Source organism: Vicia villosa, linkage group LG5 (genome assembly GCF_029867415.1).
Source record: "Vicia villosa cultivar HV-30 ecotype Madison, WI linkage group LG5, Vvil1.0, whole genome shotgun sequence".
In the NCBI taxonomy this organism is placed as follows: Eukaryota; Viridiplantae; Streptophyta; class Magnoliopsida; order Fabales; family Fabaceae; genus Vicia; species Vicia villosa.
The window spans coordinates 57,402,343-57,423,520 of record NC_081184.1 but is presented as its reverse complement, the minus strand read 5'-3'; positions in this window follow the sequence as shown (position 1 = coordinate 57,423,520).

Below are 21,178 nucleotides of genomic sequence, written 5' to 3'. Positions count from 1 at the left end.
AGCCATTGGCCAAAATCACATCCTTGAACGTACTCCGCTTCTACAAAAGAAACATCCTCTCCTGGTTCGGGGTACCATTGGCTATCATCACTGACAACGGCACCCAGTTCACAGACGGGCGTTTCCAAGAGTTCGTCATGAATTTGGGAGCGAATCAACATTTCGCGTCGGTCGAACACCCACAAACAAACAGGCAAGCAGAGGCTGCTAACAGAGTAATTTTGAGGGGCCTCAAAAGAAGACTATACGAGATAAAAAGTGGATGGGTAGAAGAGCTGCACCGCGTCCTGTGGGCCTATGGCAGCACCCCACATTCCACTACCGGGGAGACCCCCTTCCGACTGACATACGAAACGGAGGCTGTGATCCTCGTCGAAATACATGTGCCCTCGAGACGCATCAAAGAGCCACTCGAGACAGAGGGCAATATCGAGGCAATCAGGGAAGAGCTCGACCTGGTCGAGGAAATTCGCACCGGGGCCACTCTACGCGAAGCTTTACTCAAGCAAAAAATCGCCCTAAGACATGACGCAAAGGTCATTAAACAGGAATTTAAAGTAGACAACCTAATGCTAAAAAGAAACCACAAAGATTCCCGAGAAGGAAAACTGGCCGCGAATTAAGAAGGCCCCTAACGTGTCCGGGCAAGGACAGAAAATGGGGCATACTACCTGGAGAACTTGCAAGGAGAAGAACTCGCTCGACCTTGGAACGCTGAGAAACTCAAACAATACTATAGCTAAAATAAAGGTGCGGCCCAGTACGAGCCAAGCGCCTCTGACTAAAACAAAATAACGGGAGCCCGCTCTTTTAATCGAGCAGACTCTTTGTTCTTCAAGGAACCCTAAATACAGAGTATCCCCGTCGTAAACACGTACCATGATGGCAGAACGCCCCGCTCGTGAAGGGACCGTTCACGCCATGAGCCCCGGAGCTCAATACAACGAAATTCGAGACTCACCATATGCCAGGCACATGTCCCCGGTAATCGACCACAGTTTCTCACAAGTGCGATCAACACTGTATAGTCGAGCAAAAAACTCCCAAAAATGCAAAATAAACTGCAAAACAAAACAAGATTACTTTATTTATCATTCATACAAATTACAAAACAGATATCGAATAAAAGGGAAACGCTTCACTCCTTCTGACGAGCAAACTCCTCTGAATGAAGGTACTGGTACCAATCTTCATCCCATTCAGTCTCGGAACCATCTATCTCAACCACGCCTCTTACCCCCGTCACCCGAGCACGAGCATTCGAATTCACAGAGCTCTGAGAACGGGTAGCAGAACTACTCGAAGTCTTCTTATCCTTCATCTTCTTCCCTCCGCTAGAACGCGACGTCGAAGACACATGCTTTTCCTTAGCTCCTCCCATTCCTGCAAAAAATGAAGAAAGAAGAGGTCCACGAGACCTCCTTTTATAAGGGAAGAAGGGGAACAATAATCTTGGGAAACGAATATGCCTTTAATAAATAAAGACATTGGAAAATGATAACACTCTTTCCAAAAAATCACTACGCATGCACACAGATTCCAAGGAAATAGCAAAAAACATTAATACTTAAATAAATACGGGCAAAAGCCCGATGAAGTGCCCAACTACGGCCGTTAAGACCGAGCTGGTGAGAATACTTACAAATTAAGAATGGGGGGCATATCCCTCAGAATAACACTTACAAAATCAAAGCACGCAGGCCCAAAACATTCAAAACACATAAAAAGAAAATCTTCAAAGCAAGGTGTTCCAGCGATGAGAGGCCTCCCTAACCGAAGAAGACATCATTGTTCCATACAGAGTTCTGAAGAGCAAGGTGTATTGACCTTGCACGTCCACCAGAGCAGCCTCCTTTTCGTTCAGCCGAGCCTTCACAGCGTCCAGTTCCTCGCCCTATTCTTTCAGCAGCTGGTCCTTCTCCTCCAAGGTAGAGGCCTTCATCTTGACCTGCTCCTGAAGAAACCTTGTTGCTTCCGCTGACAAAAGCGCCGAGCAAGCATAGAGAGTGGCCATTGTCGCTACTGCGAAAATTAATAGAGTCGCCACTAACATATTTATCCTGAAAAAGGAAGGGAATGCCAGCAAACCACAAAACGAAACAACGGTCTCACGACCAGAGAAGAGGGTAAGGGAGTCTGTTACGCGAGGGGAAGGTATTAGCACCCCTCGCGCCCATCGTACTCGATGGTATCCACGCATGTGTCTAAATCTATGGGTGTGTAACAAATCTACGCTAATCTGGACTAAAATGAATGCAGAATGTAGGGAAAAGAAAGGATTATGCTCGCACGGGCCCTACCCCGCTGCCTACGTATCTGTTTTGCAGAATCAGAGCTACCGTAGCTCGGCTAACTAATTTCTGTTTGTTTTGTGTTTTTTAGGTGAACGAGTTACATTCACACTCCGCTGCTCGACCTTTGGAGACTTATGTTGGGAATGGAGCGGAAATAACAAGCTCTTAAGAAAAGAAAATCAAAGAGTGTGGTTTGTGTTTTAAAGAATGCATGAGGAAGACCTAAGCTAAGGGGGAAAGTTTGCTACCTAATGTTATCATACAAAGGGTACAAGTCTAAACTAAGCTAGCAACCTACGGGGGAAAAGGCAAAAGCACACAATGAGCACACAAACGAGCATCCGCTCGTAAAGCAAACAAACCAACGGTACTGACCGAATGGTAGAAAAGCGGTCCCGCCATAGCCAAGGGGAGCAACTCAACCCAAGTCAACCAAGCATTAGACCTCGTGAAAATGATCGGGCCATAGACAAGAGGGCGGACCCCTCTCAGCAACCAAGCCGTCACGGATCGTAAAGGAAAACGGTGCGTGCGTACACCGAGCATCAACGTCAAACAACGCGAGCTATAGGAAATGCGGGGGTCCGACTGCATGAACCCTTTTCCTGACATACTCGATAACAAGATCTTGTGCAGGTTCAGAAGCGAGCAACACGTAGCGTGTGCATACTGAACAGACTCGATGAGACTAGGCGGGGGTTGATTGCTAACCCTTTCCGCATGCCTTCCATGAGGACTTAACGGAGTGCCATATAGGACTTATTACACCGTGACTCCCTGCCGCAAAGCACAAATATAAACACACTAACAAAAACAGAGCCTCTTTCGAGGGCTTGGCCAGATGCATGTCTAGGTCCTACTTCTCATGTTAAAGGATGATGCGAGAAAGCGATAAGGTGCAAGAGAAATAAAATGAAACGGAATCAATACCAAACGGATGATGATCCGTAAGCTAAAGCGAAGAGAGTGAGTAAATTAGGATCCCGCGAGCGAGCTAGCAAAAGTAACAGCAAACATGTCAGCACTCCGATTAAAATCCGCATAAGCAATCAAGAGTCGGCGCGATGAAAGTAAATCACGCGCCAACGTGTGCATCGGGCACAACGAATACCATACACCTGCAAGGGAAACAGAAATTCGGACAAGCAAGTATAATGATAAAGGATGCGTGTAGAAACGCGAATCAGAGATAGGATAAATGTCGTGTCCCGCAAATAAAGTGGAACACGAGAGCGGGCATCGACCAGAGCCTCCATGTTGCCTTGCATACTAGCACACACGTTAGAGATAACAAGACGCCGCAATCGGAATTGCGTTATTGAATTATAAGTTGAACCGCAAATGGATAACGGAATAGAAAGTGAAAACATAACAAAAGCGAATAAGAAGAAACATGAGATAGTATTCAAAAGCAAATCAAATATGTACACTAAAACTACGGAAGCCAACACAAATATTTACATGCACAACGGTACACCGAAACGGCAAAACCGGGTAAAAACAGTGAAAACTAAACTCGTCAGAATTAAGCCAAAATTTTATGGTAAGCTAAAAACGTGCTAAAGAAGTCAACTATGCAATCAGAATTTACAAAATCGGCCCGAAAGCGCGACTTTCGGGACAGGGGCAGTAGCAAAAACGGTAAAAAAAGTTGGCCGAAACCGAGAATAAACTGCACAAACAGCTCCGAAAATATTATTACGTATGAAAAACATTATTCACATGCTCAAAAACTAATCACGGTTTAAGAGTTATGACATTTTTAACGGAACCGACACACCGCGCGCCTTACGCTTAAAACGGGTAAAACACAAGCAATACTCATGACAGCAAAGTTTCAGCAACCAAACATCATTTATTAGCACATGGAAATAACATTTTGTCACTTAGAAACAAACCACAATCCATACCAACCAATTTTTGTTACAAATGCATCGAAAATTATGTTTTGTTTAAGAAATATGGAAGTGAAGTGTAGTATGATTGAACCACAAACATGCTGCACCAGAAAAGTGTGAAAAAGAGTCCCATAAAGTCATTTGAAACACACATGAACACAAGGAAATGGATCAAGGCATTTAGCATGAGATAGCATATATGTGTGATCGAAATTTAAGTGAAAATTTTGTGTTATAAACCTCACGGGACAGCAACGTCACAACTTGTGAAACCCAAGAAAATTGGCTTAAGAGTGCGCAAACACGATACCGAGTGGTTCACCATCGAGCAATTAAATGCAAATAAGTATGAGAGGAAAGTTAAAGCACAAATCACACATTAGAGACTAAATGGGACAGCAACACACATTCGTGTTGAAACTCGTGGAAAGAACACCGAAATTGGAATTTTAGCATACGATTCAACATTTAACGCACAAGCAATCATGAATGAACATCGGATGAAATAAGGCGAGCGAACTATCACGTATTTTGACTTTCGGTACAGCAACAAAACATTCAAAGAAAACTCACCGAATCGATTTCAAAACTCACAAATTAACTTTCACAATCCTTTAATATTCAACACTATGCAAGAACAAACATGCTCACCATAAAAGAGATATCTAAAATGCAAACTCACATGGGACAGCATACATACTGTCATGAAATTAATCTCAAAAACAACCTTGGGTTAAAGAAACATGGTAACAACTCATGCAATCAGCAATTAGACCATTTAGACGATTAATTCCGTGGTAATTGAAGCACACCAACATGAACGCACACACAATATCATCACGACATGAATTCCCTTAAACTTAGACAAACTCAATAGAAGTTGCTAACAATCCACATAACCAAATACGACAGCAAAAACAATTCAATCATTGAAACACCTAAACTCATTTCCATTTCATTTCAAGAATTCAACGACACAAAGAAACTAAACATGCTAACAACTGCCACGGTCCTCACGGTTGAATCATTACTCTCACTAAATCCTATGGAACATGCTTGAATTCTCATCCACACATAACTACAACAACACTAACAATCATTATCACAATCCGGAACTTATAAACAAGAACAATTACACGTCAACCTCCTTAAGAAATTATCCATGAATATTGACAACAACATTTAATTAACACTTTAATCTCAATTCAAAGTAAGGCTCATCATCACAATTCACACAAACATTTCTACAAGCATGTGGAATGCATAAGTTCATACAGCCACTTCCTTCATCCATTAAAGTGTCAAAGATATCGTTAATTCATCCATTCACAAAGTAACATCATCATCCGCAGTGCAACAACAACATATGATATTCATCATCATCAACAATTAACGAATTAAGCAACAATTTCTTCATAATCATCAATCATATTAAGGATCCAAGAGAATTTACCGAATCAACGAGAGCTACGAACTGGAAGGAAGATCACCGCTAGGTTCACAAGGGAGAAAGAAGGAGATCACCAGTCGTCGGAAGTCATGGATGAGTTGTGGCCGGAACTCGTCGTCGGTGTTGTGGTTCAGTCAGCGATGATGATGATAGGCAGACGGCGGCCAGAACAGAAGAGAAATCACTCGGGAGATGAGAGAGATTGGAGAGGATTGCTCGACGCTTTGATCATTTTTGTTCTTTATTGTTCTTGAGTTTACTATGAATTTAGCGATGAAAATTGATGAAAGTTTATGAGTATTTGTGGTTTTGATTTTGAGATAATTGGGATAGAATAAGAGAAAGTGTTTTTAGAATTTTTGGGAGAATGGAAGTTATGAGAGAAAAGGAGGGAAAAAAGTATATATAGTTTAAATGGTGAAATGTCAAAAGTGCCCCCGACGTATCTCTTTTTTTGCTCATTTTCGGGAAAACGTGAATCGGTGCGAAATTTAGAAATAAAACAAACATCACTATGAAGATGACCAAATTTGTGACTCGTAGCCGCGAGAATCGTCTCAATCCGACAAACGGTGAGGAAATTATGCACGTTTGAATGACGAGAAAAATCGGTTCATCTGGTGCGACTGTGCAGAATTTTGCGAGTACCGTTCAAAGAACGTGATAAAACTCAAACTTCGGCTCGAAATATGACTTAGCATGTGTGACAAAGAATCAAAGCTAACGAAATTTATGAGAAAATGCCGCCAGAATGGACTTCATACGATAAAAATCGAAGAAGTTATGAATTTTCGAACTAGGCGCGACATATTCGAAAACACATTTTTTACCGAAAGATTGCGACGTTCCTTAAAATGCTGGGCACTTTTAGTGCATAATCGGCCTATGGTCCAAACATATGAAATCTTGGTAATGATGGCACGGATCCCCAGTTAAATTTTCAAACGAATCCGACTGGCGGATTAGGAGATATGAATTTTTTACTGTCCGAAAACCTGCGGTTCAGCACCATTTTTCACTGTGAAACCTCGATTAATTTGAAAATTCGACAACCTTCCTCAAAGAATTGGATTCCGAGCCGAACACGAAAGTTGTAGATAACGTCGAAACAGTCGAGGCGTTGCGGGAACCCAGCTCACATCACCTTCCAAATAGGACTTGTGAATTTTCTCGTATTTATACTGTTTAAACCATTTTTCACACCTTATTTTCTTAAACTCATGAAAACTCTTTATTATTTTTCTTCAATTTTTGAATGACGAAATAAACGTCATTATTAACTTACAGCTCAAATAAAGAGGGCAAATTTTGGGGTGCAACAGCTGCCCCTATTCAAACTTCTTGAACCTGACGAGTGAGAAATGAAAGTTTCGAACCGTTGAGGTGGAAGGAGATTGAATACCAGAATGAACTCGAAAATTTGCGCTCTTGATCAATAGAAGATTCCATCTTGCAATAAGAAGGAATGTACCACCCCGCAGGCAGGGGGAAAAACTTCAGTTGATATGGATAATTAAGTAGCTCCAACTTGCGATAAGAAGGAACAGGCAACCCCACAAGCAGGGGGAAAAAACTTCAATTGATCTTGATAATTAAATAAGTTCCAACTTGCGATAAGAAGGAACGGACAACCCCACAGGCAGGGGGAAAAAACTTCAATTGATATGGGCATCAAGAGAAGGAACATCTCGACTGATCTGGGCATCAGGCGTAGCAGATGTCTTCCGAACAGGAATCGGGGATAGATGTCTAAGTCGATCTGGGCATCGAAATGAGATATTCCGGCTGATCTGGGCATCAACGGGTAGTAAGTATCTCTGGTCTGGGTACCAAGGCGACATCTCCATCTGATGCAATTAAATCATCAGGCAGATATTCCAACTGATCTGGGTATCAGCGGCTTGCTCCTTCGTAAGATCGACGAGATCCGGAGGCGGTTCCCTCAACTGAAAGTCTGGTTTATCAGGAATAGGAACAATATCTCTTCCGAACTGTGTACGCCGGGAAAGGAAGTCTTTAACTGATCTAGGCTCGATGCTAGAAAATAAGTAGAACAATCCTCTTCTGAATGAAAAAGTCAATCAGGCAGATATCTCCATCTGATATGGGTATCAGTGGCTTGCTCCTTCGTAAGATCGACGAGATCCGGAGGCGGTTCCCTCAACTGAAAGTCTGATTTATCAGGAATAGGAACGAATATCTCTTCCGAACTGTGTACGCCGGGAAAGGAAGTCTTTAACTGATCTGGGCGCGATGCCAGAAAATAAGTAGAACAATCCTCTTCTGATTGAAAAAGTCAATCAGGTAGATATCTCCATCTGATCTGGGTATCAGTGGCTTGCTCCTTCGTAAGATCGACGAGATCCGGAGGCGGTTCCCTCAACTGAAAGTCTGATTTATCAAGAATAGGAACGGATATCTCTTCCGAACTGTGTACGCCGGGAAAAGAAAACATCTTCAACTGATAGTAAGCATCAGGACTGGGCAGATGAGTTCTTCTTCTGAACGAAAATAAATCGTCAGGACGTAGATATTTCCAACTGATCTGATGCATCAGCAGGCTTGCTCCTTAGGAAGATCTTGGGAGATCCGGAGGCGGTTCCTTCAACTGAACTGGAATCAGGATAGGAACAAATATCTTTAACCGATTTGAGGGCATCGGGAATAAGAATGCATTCAACTGATCTGACGATGCCAAGATAGGAAAACAAACTTCTTCTGATTAAGACATCAGGATAAGCGCCTGTAATGATTAGGCGAGTTGCTCTCTGGGAGGCATTTTGAAACTTGATAACTTTCCTGTAGAAAGAAACAAATATGATATGATTTATGCATGATGCATGTATGAATGTTTATTGAATAACGTTCCGGAGAAGGAAGACGCTACACGCTTTTGAGAATGCTATGCAAATGATGCATGATTCAGACGCTGCTTAGGGAAACAGCGGAGGAGCACTGAATTGCTGAAGAAGTCCTGGGGAGAATATGGAACTCTGCGGGGAGGACAAGATGAGTGACCAAGGGTCATCATTGTGAGCTTGCAAAGATGGATCAGGAATCTGCTGGAGATGATCAAATCTAGATGCGAGCTCTGCTTGGGGAATAGATCTTGCTTAAAGATAAGAACATCCCAATTAACTGCTTGGGGAAGACCCTGGCAACTTCATATGGAGAAGCAAATTCTCGACACCCTGGGGATGTGAAGATAAAGACAAGTTATGGAGACAACTCTGATGGGGAGTGACCAACTTGCTCGTGTAGGACGCACTCCGCTGGGGAAATCCTTTACGGAGAACAGATTCTGGTGAGGGTGCAAGTGAAACTCTGCTGAGGAAAGACTCAGTGGGGAAGATGAATACTTCTACTTAACGATCCGCTAAGGAGATTAGAAATCCACTGGGGATAAGGCATTCGGCATAAGAACCTCTTGTTAAGATCACTCCGCTGGGGAATGGGATAACTCTCCTGGGGAAAGCAGGTCAATCTGTTGGGGAGAGAGACACTCTACTGGGGAAAGTGAGGCATTTGGGCAAGGAACCTCATTAAGAGCTTGCTGGGGAATCAGATACCAATCAATCATGATTCAACTGGGGAAAATATATTCCACTGGGGAATAAGGCTTCTGAAGCACGGAGATTGCATTGAGATGTGCTTTGCTGAGGATATGAGAATCTTGGAATAAAGAAAGTCTCATTTGAATGTAATCAGCTGGGGAATGAGAATCTCTCATTAGGAAGCACACGGCTGGGGAGTGAGAATCTCTCACTTGGATAGATATGCCATTGTGCTGACATGGTGTACTCGAAAGGATGTACCTACGAGATAAACAGATGAAAATGCCCCAAAACATAGCATGAAGTCTTCAAGGGGTTTCCTCACATGACAGAGGATAGTGATGCTCACCAACAATGGGCAAATGCAAGAGCAAACAGGTTGTCAGACATCTTGGCTTTGAAACTTTCCAAACATGTAATGGATTCAATGAGCTGACAGGCAAATAGTGATTAGAACGCCAACCAAGTATCGGTTGGAGTATCAAACAGGCATTGATTTTCCGAGAGAGTGCCACCAGGAAGTGGGTTAATGGGTCAAGCAAGTATTGACTTCAAAGGGACCAAACCGGCATTGGCTTTCATAGTGTTCTGAATATTCGTATTGATTGTAAGGATACCAACAAGTATTGGACTTTCAACTTCAGACTGCTGAGGATGACGACCCTGACGGTTCTTAAGTTCATAAGTTGTTTAGCTCACACCTGAACTTTAAACTGAACACCTCCTGATGAGGATAGAATGCCACTGCATAGTGTTTTGCCCCAGCCTTAAGGACCTTCTTGAGATTCGTGCTATTATAGCCAACTTGTCCCAGTATCATGAACTTTGGAACCATGCCCCTGCCTGACTTGTATTGGAGGTAGCTTCGACTGCGCTTGGGTGAATGCCCCTGATTGCTTAGCATTTTGAGAGAGTTTTTAGAATCTTGACTTGATTGCCCCATATTGATTGAAAACTTACTCGATAGAGTATTCAAATGCTTCTGTGCCCCTGAAGGTGATCAGACTTTGAAATATTGCTGCCTCTGCTCAACGGAGTTCGGAAGACAACTTGTCCTTCAGGAGGATAAAATTGTTCATCTAAAGTTTATGATGGAAACTTTCCTGATGTTAAACACCTGTTTATACGCAAAGAATGTTTATTATGAGAAATATAATTCTAATGCAAAGTTCATGTTTGTCTTGAAGTTTAAAGAAACTTTATGAAAGGATGTCTTAACATCGATTTTTTATGAAAGAAAAGATGGTGTGATACCAACTCAAGCGTTTAGCGGATCTCCTAGGAGTCAGCTTACCGTATTCTCATGTATAGTCTGCTTTCGAATTAACCCTGCTTCAGTTAGGACTTTCAAGGGTTGTAACGTGGCCAGGTTCACGGTTTTTAGAAAAAAGGATTGTTAGGCTCAAATGATTTGGTGCCCACCCCCTTCATGATGTTCTCCAGTCCTAAGTTCAGTTAACTTGACACGAGCATCCATCTTTCAAGAGGAATTTGAGATGATTGAGGAATCAATGAGGCGTTCGAACATGGCAGTCACTTTACCTTTTGTTTTTGGTGTCTGATCACACGACTTTGTATTTTTGATGAGGATTTTTATTTTGTAATCCTTTTTCCGCTTTTGCTTTGTTTCCCTAATTTTTGCCTGGACAAATTCTTTTGAATTTTGATTTGGATGTCCAGCGGGATGCCCTAACTTTTTCCTAAGTCACATGCTTTCAACTTGTTGACTTAGAGGGCTCTTTTTCTTTTTTTCTTTTTTTTTACAAGTCGTGTAATCCTGAATCTCAGATTTGTTGGAAGTGATTGTGACTGCTCGAGTCCTTGATTGATGAAGAATTACCATTGTGGTATTGTCATCTTTTAATCTCCTGATGTGAGGGATAATCATGATGTCTCAACCTCTTGAGTTGAGGGATAATCCTTGTGGATTTGACTTTCCCCAACCTTTTGAAAGATAGCCATTGTTGTATCTTTAAATGTGTGCTCCTGATGAATTTCGAATGCTCGATCAGGTTAACTGAATACTACCCGCCCCTGGGTTAAATGTGAGGGTTTTTTTAGAGAAAAGAAACTCCTACTTCGAAAGCTCAGAGGGGTTAACGAAGGTTTCACTCCCTTATATCTCCAGTGTTTGGGAATTTGAAACAATGCCTGTACATCATCAACAGGGTTCTACTCAAAAGCATACCATTTGAGGTTTTTAGTATTATGTTCATCATCCTCCCTTCGGAGTTATCATGCTTTGTGTAGCAAGAGTTAAGTATCACAAAAAGCATAGAAAAACATATAAGAGCAAAATCGAATGGATTTTTTCAAGACAAACATATCCAATGCATTATGATTAGAGTTCAAAAATAAACAAGTTTTGCATGCAACAATATTGAACTGAGCAAGAAAACTTAAACATGAACATGCTAGATGACTTAAGAAATTGCCAATGTTGAGGAGATCCTCTCCGTATGGACTTATTGCTTCAAAAGATCCGTTGAGTCGGAGGAGAACTTCAATTCTGGACCTCAAGTGCGAATGTGATAGCCTTTGAGTCAATCAGGTCTTGAACCTTGTCTCTGAACGGATGACAATCCTCAATCAGATAACCAGGTGCCCCAGCAGGGAGAACACACCAAGCATCAGCATATGTTCATGTAGAACACTTTAGATTACTTCACGGAAGAAGATTTCACCAAAGCCATACAGAAGTTGCAAGTGTCCAGATTTTAGGGATTTGAGCCATGCAAGTGGTGCACAAACTCAAGATACAAGGCGTCTTGCTTATCCCTCGGTCGGGAGCCCCAAAAAATAGCGACGGGAGTTTGTGAATGCTTTAGGGATTTGAGCTGCCAATGATGCAAACTCAAGAACACGGAGTCTTGCTTATCCCTCGTGCGGGAGCCCTAAATATAGGTGCTGAAACAGAAAACACCATCATGAATGGAGGAAACTTGTATTACTATCAGTGAACAACAATAACCTCTGACGCTTGGCTATCAAAGTCCTAACTTGGAACACACAACAGTTGTTATGGAGGAAGCCTCTAGCGATACAAGTTGCAAGTGTGATTCTTATGAATTACTCCTCAAGGAGGAACAAGCATTCTACTTGCGGCAGATGAAATGGGATTTATCAGTAGAAACCATTATGAGTAAACTCAAACATCCCTGCATCGAGCAAGTCTTGGACTCTTTGTAACTTAACACCTTGTAAGGCTTGACATTATGATCAAGTGTCCCAGCATGGAACACACCTAGTATAGTCATCGGAATCAGGAGAGCTATTTGTGGTGAGAAACACCCAAAGCACGAATCTTAACCAACTGAAATTCCAATAAGCCGGGAAGTAACTCAGATATAAGGCATTACAATTCTCATCAACTTGCTTCTCTTACTCTTTCCGTCTTGGTTGACAAGTGAAGGCTACAGACAAGGAAACTCCAGGAAGAGGAGGTGACTCAGGATATGAAACAGAACCTTGAGAATGAGAGGTGCCTTTGCAGATCACTCTTAATTACTGTCTGCCGGAAGAATCTGGCGAAGTCACACGGAATTTGTAAGTGCTTTAGGGATTCGAGCAATGCAAATGGTGCAATGCTCAAGATAGATAGTGTCTTTCTTATCCCTCGTGCGGGAGCCCCAAGCAACTTCAGAGACTTGTAGATACTAACATCATAACCAGGTGCCCCAGAATAGAACTCACACCTAGTGTCATCATCATCAAGCAGAGGATTTGTAGACATCCATACAGTACGGAGCTTAACTAGTTGCAAATAAAGCAAGCATGGAAGCGAATGAGCATAAGACATTGTCTTTTGGTCCTTTTTTGTCGGTGCAAAAAGCGTACCCCTGAGTTTTCTTACTAGGAATCCTTGAGCATGGGCAACAACTTGCATGTCTTCATAAACAACCTCAACTGAGCTTTCATCTTGGTCACCCCACAAAGTTGTTTCATGACTGATCTTTGAGCATACAATAAGAACAGGTCAAATCTCTGAGTCTCGTGAGAGTACCAAGTCTGAATAAGAAATCCTCGATCCTGAACACCTGTTATGCATGAAATGTATGAGATGCATGATATGAATGCAATGCCATGTTCATCCGATTTCCAAGGAATCCTCATGTTTTGATTTTTTTAGAAAGCAAGAGATGGAAAAGCTCGACACGAGGCTTAAAGATACAATTCCTTGGAAATGAAAGGAACATGTTTGCTAGTTATTTTTTGTACATCATTTTTTTTGTAAAGGTAAATATGAAATGATGCAAGGTGGTGGGATTTTGGATGTCTCCCACCGGACATGTCTGGATCTCCTCAAAGTTATATGATCCAGGTTCAAAGGTTCGGCACCAATTCAGAAATCCCCGTAGATCACGGGCCATAATTAATAGAAACAGAACCATATTCATCATAACAGGAACAAAACCACTCGAACAAGAACCACAGTAACCCTCGAACAAGAACAACGGTAGCCCTCGAACAAGAACCAAAGTCACCATCAATGTACCTGTTAAGCAATGATTGATTCCCGCCCCACTCACGGGTAAAATCTAGGCCAAGGTAGGTCAAAAAGCCAACAGAGGATCGAATGTAGGCGTTATCATACGATATTGCCTCATTCCACCAAGCTCTGCCCGTGGATACGTGATCAGATCAATCAGGCATACGCCTTCTGTCCGTCACGGCCACTCTATTCCTAGTTCCTATGGTATCACTCATAGCCTGGGTATTGGGCCTTTTACCTCTTGAAACACCCACCCACAGATAGAAATCCAGACAATCCAGAATATGATGCAGAAAAGTAAAAGCACACATAGAATGCAATGCAAACAGATAAATATGCAAAGCAATAAAACACCCAAAGATAAACACACAAGCGCTAGGATCGACTCGCTGAGTCCGGACCAACAACAGGTCAAGACGTCCCCAGCAGAGTCGCCAGCTGTCGCTACTGCGAAAATTAATAGAGTCGCCACTAACATATTTATCCTGAAAAAGGAAGGGAATGCCAGCAAACCACAAAACGAAACAACGGTCTCACGACCAGAGAAGAGGGTAAGGGAGTCGGTTACGCGAGGGGAAGGTATTAGCACCCCTCGCGCCCATCGTACTCGATGGTATCCACGCATGTGTCTAAATCTATGGGTGTGTAACAAATCTACGCTAATCTGGACTAAAATGAATGCAGAATGTAGGGAAAAGAAAGGATTATGCTCGCACGGGCCCTACCCCGCTGCCTACGTATCTGTTTTGCAGAATCAGAGCTACCGTAACTCGGCTAACTAATTTCTGTTTGTTTTGTGTTTTTTAGGTGAACGAGTTACATTCACACTCCGCTGCTCGACCTTTGGAGACTTATGCTGGGAATGGAGCGGAAATAACAAGCTCTTAAGAAAAGAAAATCAAAGAGTGTGGTTTGTGTTTTAAAGAATGCATGAGGAAGACCTAAGCTAAGGGGGAAAGTTTGCTACCTAATGTTATCATACAAAGGGTACAAGTCTAAACTAAGCTAGCAACCTACAGGGGAAAAGGCAAAAGCACACAATGAGCACACAAACGAGCATCCGCTCGTAAGGCAAACAAACCAACGGTACTGACCGAATGGTAGAAAAGCGGTCCCGCCATAGCCAAGGGGAGCAACTCAACCCAAGTCAACCAAGCATTAGACCTCGTGAAAATGATCGGGCCATAGACAAGAGGGCGGACCCCTCTCAGCAACCAAGCCGTCACGGATCGTAAAGGAAAACGGTGCGTGCGTACACCGAGCATCAACGTCGAACAATGCGAGCTATAGGAAATGCGGGGGTCCGACTGCATGAACCCTTTTCCTGACATACTCGATAACAAGATCTTGTGCAGGTTCAGAAGCGAGCAACACGTAGCGTGTGCATACTGAACAGACTCGATGAGACTAGGCGGGGGTTGATTGCTAACCCTTTCCGCATGCCTTCCATGAGGACTTAACGGAGTGCCATATAGGACTTATTACACCGTGACTCCCTGCCGCAAAGCACAAATATAAACACACCAACAAAAACAGAGCCTCTTTCGAGGGCTTGGCCAGATGCATGTCTAGGTCTTACTTCTCATGTTAAAGGATGATGCGAGAAAGCGATAAGGTGCGAGAGAAATAAAATGAAACGGAATCAATACCAAACGGATGATGATCCGTAAGCTAAAGCGAAGAGAGTGAGTAAACTAGGATCCCGCGAGCGAGCTAGCAAAAGTAACAGCAAACATGTCAGCACTCCGATTAAAATCCGCATAAGCAATCAAGAGTCGGTGCGATGAAAGTAAATCACGCGCCAACGTGTGCATCGGGCACAACGAATACCATACACCTGCAAGGGAAACAGAAATCCGGACAAGCAAGTATAATGATAAAGGATGCGTGTAGAAACGCGAATCAGAGATAGGATAAATGTCGTGTCCCGCAAATAAAGTGGAACACGAGAGCGGGCATCGACCAGAGCCTCCATGTTGCCTTGCATACTAGCACACACGTTAGAGATAACAAGACGCCGCAATCAGAATTGCGTTATTGAATTATAAGTTGAACCGCAAATGGATAACGAAATAGAAAGTGAAAACATAACAAAAGCGAATAAGAAGAAACATGAGATAGTATTCAAAAGCAAATCAAATATGTACACTAAAACTACGGAAGCCAACACAAATATTTACATGCACAACGGTACACCGAAACGGCAAAACCGGGTAAAAACAGTGAAAACTAAACTCGTCAGAATTAAGCCAAAATTGTATGGTAAGCTAGAAACGTGCTAAAGAAGTCAACTATGCAATCAGAATTTACAAAATCGGCCCGAAAGCGCGACTTTTGGAACAGGGGCAGTAGCAAAAACGGTAAAAAAAGTTGGCCGAAACCGAGAATAAACTGCACAAACAGCTCCGAAAATATTATTACGTATGAAAAACATTATTCACATGCTCAAAAACTCATCACGGTTTAAGAGTTATGACATTTTTAACTGAACCGACACACCGCGCGCCTTACGCATAAAACAGGTAAAACACAAGCAATACTCATGACAGCAAAGTTTCAGCAACCAAACATCATTTATTAGCACATGGAAATAACATTTTGTCACTTAGAAACAAACCACAATCCATACCAACCAATTTTTGTTACAAATGCATCGAAAATTATGTTTTGTTTAAGAAATATGGAAGTGAAGTGTAGTATGATTGAACCACAAACATGCTGCACCAGAAAAGTGTGAAAAAGAGTCCCATAAAGTCATTTGAAACACACATGAACACAAGGAAATGGATCAAGGCATTTAGCATGAGATAGCATATATGTGTGATCGAAATTTAAGTGAAAATTTTGTGTTATAAACCTCACGGGACAGCAACGTCACAACTTGTGAAACCCAAGAAAATTGGCTTAAGAGTGCGCAAACACGATACCGAGTGGTTCACCATCGAGCAATTAAATGCAAATAAGTATGAGAGGAAAGTTAAAGCACAAATCACACATTAGAGACTAAATGGGACAGCAACACACATTCGTGTTGAAACTCGTGGAAAGAACACCGAAATTGGAATTTTAGCATACGATTCAACATTTAACGCACAAGCAATCATGAATGAACATCGGATGAAATAAGGCGAGCGAACTATCACGTATTTTGACTTTCGGTACAGCAACAAAACATTCAAAGAAAACTCACCGAATCGATTTCAAAACTCACAAATTAACTTTCACAATCCTTTAATATTCAACACTATGCAAGAACAAACATGCTCACCATAAAAGAGATATCTAAAATGCAAACTCACATGGGACAGCATACATACTGTCATGAAATTAATCTCAAAAACAACCTTGGGTTAAAGAAACATGGTAACAACTCATGCAATCAGCAATTAGACCATTTAGACGATTAATTCCGTGGTAATTGAAGCACACCAACATGAACGCACACACAATATCATCACGACATGAATTCCCTTAAACTTAGACAAACTCAATAGAAGTTGCTAACAATCCACATAACCAAATACGACAGCAAAAACAATTCAATCATTGAAACACCTAAACTCATTTCCATTTCATTTCAAGAATTCAAAAACACAAAGAAACTAAACATGCTAACAATTGCCACGGTCCTCACGGTTGAATCATTACTCTCACTAAATCCTATGGAACATGCTTGAATTCTCATCCACACATAACTACAACAACACTAACAATCATTATCACAATCCGGAACTTATAAACAAGAACAATTACACGTCAACCTCCTTAAGAAATTATCCATGAATATTGACAACAACATTTAATTAACACTTTAATCTCAATTCAAAGTAAGGCTCATCATCACAATTCACACAAACATGTCTACAAGCATGTGGAATGCATAAGTTCATACAGCCACTTCCTTCATCCATTAAAGTGTCAAAGATATCGTTAATTCACCCATTCACAAAGTAACATCATCATCCGCAGTGCAACAACAACATATGATATTCATCATCATCAACAATTAACGAATTAAGCAACAATTTCTTCATAATCATCAATCATATTAAGGATCCAAGAGAATTTACCGAATCAACGAGAGCTACGAACTGGAAGGAAGATCACCGCTAGGTTCACAAGGGAGAAAGAAGGAGATCACCAGTCGTCGGAAGTCATGGATGAGTTGTGGCCGGAACTCGTCGTCGGTGTTGTGGTTCAGTCAGCGATGATGATGATAGGCAGACGGCGGCCAGAACAGAAGAGAAATCACTCGGGAGATGAGAGAGATTGGAGAGGATTGCTCGACGCTTTGATGATTTTTGTTCTTTATTGTTCTTGAGTTTACTATGAATTTAGCGATGAAAATTGATGAAAGTTTATGAGTATTTGTGGTTTTGATTTTGAGATAATTGGGAGAGAATAAGAGAAAGTGTTTTTAGAATTTTTGGGAGAATGGAAGTTATGAGAGAAAAGGAGGGAAAAAAGTATATATAGTTTAAATGGTGAAATGTCAAAAGTGCCCCCGACGTATCTCTTTTTTTGCTCATTTTCGGGAAAACGTGAATCGGTGCGAAATTTAGAAATAAAAAAAACATCACTATGAAGATGACCAAATTTGTGACTCGTAGCCGCGAGAATCGTCTCAATCCGACAAACGGTGAGGAAATTATGCACGTTTGAATGACGAGAAAAATCGGTTCATCTGGTGCGACTGTGCAGAATTTTGCGAGTACCGTTCAAAGAACGTGATAAAACTCAAACTTCGGCTCGAAATATGACTTAGCATGTGTGACAAAGAATCAAAGCTAACGAAATTTATGAGAAAATGCCGCCAGAATGGACTTCATACGATAAAAATCGAAGAAGTTATGAATTTTCGAACTAGGCGCGACATATTCGAAAACACATTTTTTACCGAAAGATTGCGACGTTCCTTAAAATGCTGGGCACTTTTAGTGCATAATCGGCCTATGGTCCAAACATATGAAATCTTGGTAATGATGGCACGGATCCCCAGTTAAATTTTCAAACGAATCCAACTGGCGGATTAGGAGATATGAATTTTTTACTGTCCGAAAACCTGCGGTTCAGCACCATTTTTCACTGTGAAACCTCGATTAATTTGAAAATTCGACAACCTTCCTCAAAGAATTGGATTCCGAGCCGAACACGAAAGTTGTAGATAACGTCGAAACAGTCGAGGCGTTGCGGGAACCCAGCTCACATCACCTTCCAAATAGGACTTGTGAATTTTCTCGTATTTATACTGTTTAAACCATTTTTCACACCTTATTTTCTTAAACTCATGAAAACTCTTTATTATTTTTCTTCAATTTTTGAATGACGAAATAAACGTCATTATTAAGTTACAGCTCAAATAAAGAGGGCAAATTTTGGGGTGCAACAGCTGCCCCTATTCAAACTTCTTGAACCTGACGAGTGAGAAATGAAAGTTTCGAACCGTTGAGGTGGAAGGAGATTGAATACCAGAATGAACTCGAAAATTTGCGCTCTTGATCAATAGAAGATTCCATCTTGCAATAAGAAGGAATGTACCACCCCGCAGGCAGGGGGAAAAACTTCAGTTGATATGGATAATTAAGTAGCTCCAACTTGCGATAAGAAGGAACAGGCAACCCCACAAGCAGGGGGAAAAAACTTCAATTGATCTTGATAATTAAATAAGTTCCAACTTGCGATAAGAAGGAACGGACAACCCCACAGGCAGGGGGAAAAAACTTCAATTGATATGGGCATCAAGAGAAGGAACATCTCGACTGATCTGGGCATCAGGCGTAGCAGATGTCTTCCGAACAGGAATCGGGGATAGATGTCTAAGTCGATCTGGGCATCGAAATGAGATATTCCGGCTGATCTGGGCATCAACGGGTAGTAAGTATCTCTGGTCTGGGTACCAAGGCGACATCTCCATCTGATGCAATTAAATCATCAGGCAGATATTCCAACTGATCTGGGTATCAGCGGCTTGCTCCTTCGTAAGATCGACGAGATCCGGAGGCGGTTCCCTCAACTGAAAGTCTGGTTTATCAGGAATAGGAACAATATCTCTTCCGAACTGTGTACGCCGGGAAAGGAAGTCTTTAACTGATCTAGGCTCGATGCTAGAAAATAAGTAGAACAATCCTCTTCTGAATGAAAAAGTCAATCAGGCAGATATCTCCATCTGATATGGGTATCAGTGGCTTGCTCCTTCGTAAGATCGACGAGATCCGGAGGCGGTTCCCTCAACTGAAAGTCTGATTTATCAGGAATAGGAACGAATATCTCTTCCGAACTGTGTACGCCGGGAAAGGAAGTCTTTAACTGATCTGGGCGCGATGCCAGAAAATAAGTAGAACAATCCTCTTCTGATTGAAAAAGTCAATCAGGTAGATATCTCCATCTGATCTGGGTATTAGTGGCTTGCTCCTTCGTAAGATCGACGAGATCCGGAGGCGGTTCCCTCAACTGAAAGTCTGATTTATCAGGAATAGGAACGGATATCTCTTCCGAACTGTGTACGCCGGGAAAAGAAAACATCTTCAACTGATAGTAAGCATCAGGACTGGGCAGATGAGTTCTTCTTCTGAAAGAAAATAAATCGTCAGGACGTAGATATTTCCAACTGATCTGATGCATCAGCAGGCTTGCTCCTTAGGAAGATCTTGGGAGATCCGGAGGCGGTTCCTTCAACTGAACTGGAATCAGGATAGGAACAAATATCTTTAACCGATTTGAGGGCATCGGGAATAAGAATGCATTCAACTGATCTGACGATGCCAAGATAGGAAAACAAACTTCTTCTGATTAAGACATCAGGATAAGCGCCTGTAATGATTAGGCGAGTTGCTCTCTGGGAGGCATTTTGAAACTTGATAACTTTCCTGTAGAAAGAAACAAATATGATATGATTTATGCATGATGCATGTATGAATGTTTATGGAATAACGTTCCGGAGAAGGAAGACGCTACACGCTTTTGAGAATGCTATGCAAATGATGCATGATTCAGACGCTGCTTAGGGAAACAGCGGAGGAGCACTGAATTGCTGAAGAAGTCCTGGGGAGAATATGGAACTCTGCGGGGAGGACAAGATGAGTGACCAAGGGTCATCATTGTGAGCTTGCAAAGATGGATCAGGAATCTGCTGGAGATGATCAAATCTAGATGCGAGCTCTGCTTGGGGAATAGATCTTGCTTAAAGATAAGAACATCCCAATTAACTGCTTGGGGAAGACCCTGGCAACTTCATATGGAGAAGCAAATTCTCGACACCCTGGGGATGTGAAGATAAAGACAAGTTATGGAGACAACTCTGATGGGGAGTGACCAACTTGCTCGTGTAGGACGCACTCCGCTGGGGAAATCCTTTACGGAGAACAGATTCTGGTGAGGGTGCAAGTGAAACTCTGCTGAGGAAAGACTCAGTGGGGAAGATGAATACTTCTACTTAACGATCCGCTAAGGAGATTAGAAATCCACTGGGGATAAGGCATTCGGCATAAGAA